Genomic DNA, 3,422 nt, shown 5'->3' on the forward strand with positions numbered 1-3,422 from the left:
GCTCCCAGAATTGTGCAATAATTATTTCCTCTATGCGCACCAGCGAACCGTATAAAAAGGGTTGTCCCCCAATGGGTTACACCAGAAGCACCCGATCCTCTGAAACCATCTCTTTGGATCCAGTAGGAAACCAGGTAATTTCTTTCATTTTAATGGGCAAATGGTTCTGCAAATGATTCTCTTCTCCGCAGGTTCTTCAATATCAGACTAACCTGATTTGATCTCTCCCCCCATGCCCAACTTTTACTCAAAATGAAATGTTGAGGGAAATTTCTGAGTTTGTCCCTGGGCAAAATTCAGGAGAAATGTCATAAAGAGTGTTTCAGTTGAGCTACGGTTTGGTCTTCCGATGCTTCTCACTGATGTCGAATGTCCCCGGGGGACATCTTCTGGAGAAAAGAGTCTGTCCAGTTAGTGGACAGATTATACATGACTAAGCCATTTTTCACCTTCTCACCCCTTGCCTTTTCCTGTAAGACCTATTGCAGTCGTTAAGAGTCGTCAACAGGCTCATCTCAGCCATCTGCCAATCTCCCATTCCCACCACCCTTCTGAGTAATACCCCTCCCCACCTTCTCACTATATAGAAGGATCTGGCAACTTCTGCTTCAGTGTATCTGAAGAAGTGTGCATGCACACGAAAGCTCATACCAAGAACTAACTTAGTTGGTCTTTAAGGTGCTACTGGAAGGAATTTTTTTATTTTGTCCAGTTAGCGTAACTGATAATGTTTGGGGACTCAACTTGGCACCAAACATTTCCTAAAGAGGACCTTCTGGTGGATTTGGAGCGCACTAGGGGTGCTCCTGCCTACCTAGCAGTTTGAAAGCACATCAAAGTGCAAGTAGATAAATAGGTACCACTCCGGCGGGAAGGTAAATGGCGTTTCTGTGCGCTGCTCTGGTTCGCCAGAAGCAGCTTAGTCCTGCTGGCCACATGACCTGGAAGCTGTATGCCAGCTCCCTTGGCCAATAAAGCGAGATGAGCGCTGCAACCCCAGAGTCGGCCATGACTGGACCTAATGGTCAGGGGTCCCTTTACCTTTAGGGGAATATAGGGAGCTGCCCTCTTGAGATTCAGACTGCAGGTACATCTAGTTCAAGTCGTGGCAGCACTGAATGACAGCAGCTCTCCTGGGTTTAATTGAAAGAACACAGATAAAATATAGAAGGTTAATATATATAAAAAAGATAATAGGCTAAAAAAAAAAGCTATAACAGAAATGTAGGTTTGGAACATAGGACCAGGTTTTTTTTTTAATATCCATTTTCACTCTGCCCACCCCTTTCTCTGAAAGTAACACATAGTGTCTTCTTCTTCCTTGGTGATCCCTTGTAGCTGAGTAAGACTGTCTTCCATAAACCCGGTTTTAACAGTGAGTCCGTAAGGGACTGTGGAGGCCAATTCTGGACCCACACGTCCTTCCACAGTGGGGACATTGGTTTCCCAGCAGGAGTTGAGGGTTTGCCAAGCATGCCTTCCTCTGAGCACGCTTCTCCCTTGCGTCCTGAGTTCGAGTGTCTTCAAAGCCCATGACACCTTTGGTCAAGGCTGTTCTCCAACTGGAGCGCTCACAGGCCAGTGTTTCCCAGTTGTTGGTGTTTATACCACATTTTTTTAGATTTGCCTTGAAAGAGTCTTTAAACCACTTTTGTTGACCACCAGCATTACGCTTTCCATTTTTAAGTTTGGAATAGAGTAGTTAACACATAGTGCATTGCATTCTGGGTAACTTCTTGGAAGCCACATGGCCGTGGTGGGTTGGGACCAGAGGGAAAATTGAGGCTGGGGGCTGGAAGCTCAGGGTGGATAGAGGGGGGGGGGGAGAGGAAAAGGTGGGTGAAGCAACAGGTGCAAATATTACCTTTATGCAGTAGTCTAGTATCTACTCAAACAATCCCTCTCTGTCCTCTACCCAGGCATGCAAGAGGCATGACCAAAGATGAAAGACACATTTCACACATACCAAAAAATGGTTTGGGACGTGATGTAGGGCTTTGTGAGGGATGCAGAGAAGAGGCATGGCTGCCAAGAGGGGTGTTTGATCTAATAATAATAATAATAATAATAATAATAATAATAATAATAATAGGAAGAGTTCTGAGGGCAGATAGAGAACCTTCAATGGCTGCATTCGACTCCTTGCCCCGAGGTTCCCTACATCTGCTTTAACCCAATTTTGCATATTATATCCGCTCTTCCAAAAACCTTATTCTTGGTAATAGACCTCATAATTGTAATAAACTTCATGCAATAGATAGAACACAGTAGAAAAGGTTTGAGTGAAAACGCTGCGGAAATCAGGGGTGGGAAGTCAATTTACGAAACGATGTAGCTGTTTGGTACGAAGATGATTGTGAAAATGTTTGAAAAAGTTAATAACAAAATTATACTGCAATAACTTCGTTTCAGATCTTTCCCAACCAGCTTCAAGATGTCTCTGCTGAATGACGGTATCTTGATGGAGGACTTCTATGACCCAGAAATGGAAGGCCTGGACTCCTTCTATCAGTATCCGTACTGCTACCGACCCCGCCAGCGTAGCTGCTACTACCCTAGGGGTTATGGCTATGGTTATGGTTATGGCGGCGGCTATGGTTCCAAGTGGCGTCCCGGCTACACTTGGCAATATCCACAGTACTGCCCCCCACAGTATTATGGCCCCGGTCGCTGGCCATGTTACTACCCTGGTAAGAGGTGGCCATGTTAAGTCCAGATGAAACGTGGATGATCCAGGGAAGAAGAGGCAGGATTCTGACCCGCAGCTGAATGAATGGACACAGTAGTCAGAATTGCTGAGACCCCCAGAGGCCCTACTGTTCAGCCAGTGGGATTTGTTAGGTCTCCGCACTTCTTTTAATGCTTCATGCTTGGACTTTATTCCTTTGGTTCCCCCTGTTTCCTGGCGTCTTGTATCCCAGCCCTTGGTGCTATGCTAGGACTCTCTACCAAATTGTGTTTCAGCAGCGCTTGGCTGAAGGAGGCTCATCGCATAATAGCAACCAACTCTGCTTTTTTGTTGTCGCCTCGATCCATGATGATGTATATCAGCTTTCCAAGAAACAAGATGTTTCATATCTCTGTTACTGCTGCATGTTTTTCAACTGCAACAGGCCATTTCCACTGGCTCCTTCCTTTATATCCTCAATAAAAATTTCAGCATCTCATAGAGCAAAATGGTTTTGTCTACTTCTCTTCATTTTCTATCACAAGAGTATTCAGTGGTGGGCCTCTGGATGTGGTTGGGGTCCACCTCACAGCAGTCCCACCCAAGATGGCCAATGGTCAGAGGTGGTGAGGGTTGATATCCCACAACTTCTGCAGGGCACCATGTAAACTGTCCTTGCTCTTTGACAAGGGAACCTGTGCTAAAGACAACTGGTTGATTACCAAAATCATTTCTAGATACATTCTGGGGATCA

General features: G+C 45.4%; 1 long non-coding RNA gene across 1 annotated transcript; it reads left to right on the forward strand.

The window, feature by feature from the left end:
• On the forward strand, positions 1–3,177 carry LOC310694337. Its single transcript, XR_014519597.1, has 2 exons — positions 1–134; positions 2,413–3,177. It is a non-coding gene; the product is annotated as an uncharacterized lncRNA (long non-coding RNA).
• The last annotated feature ends 245 nt before the right edge of the window (positions 3,178–3,422 follow it).

The sequence above is a fragment of the Podarcis liolepis genome, assembly GCF_965112155.1.
Source record: "Podarcis liolepis genome assembly, chromosome: 15".
NCBI classification, from domain to species: domain Eukaryota; kingdom Metazoa; phylum Chordata; class Lepidosauria; order Squamata; family Lacertidae; genus Podarcis; species Podarcis liolepis.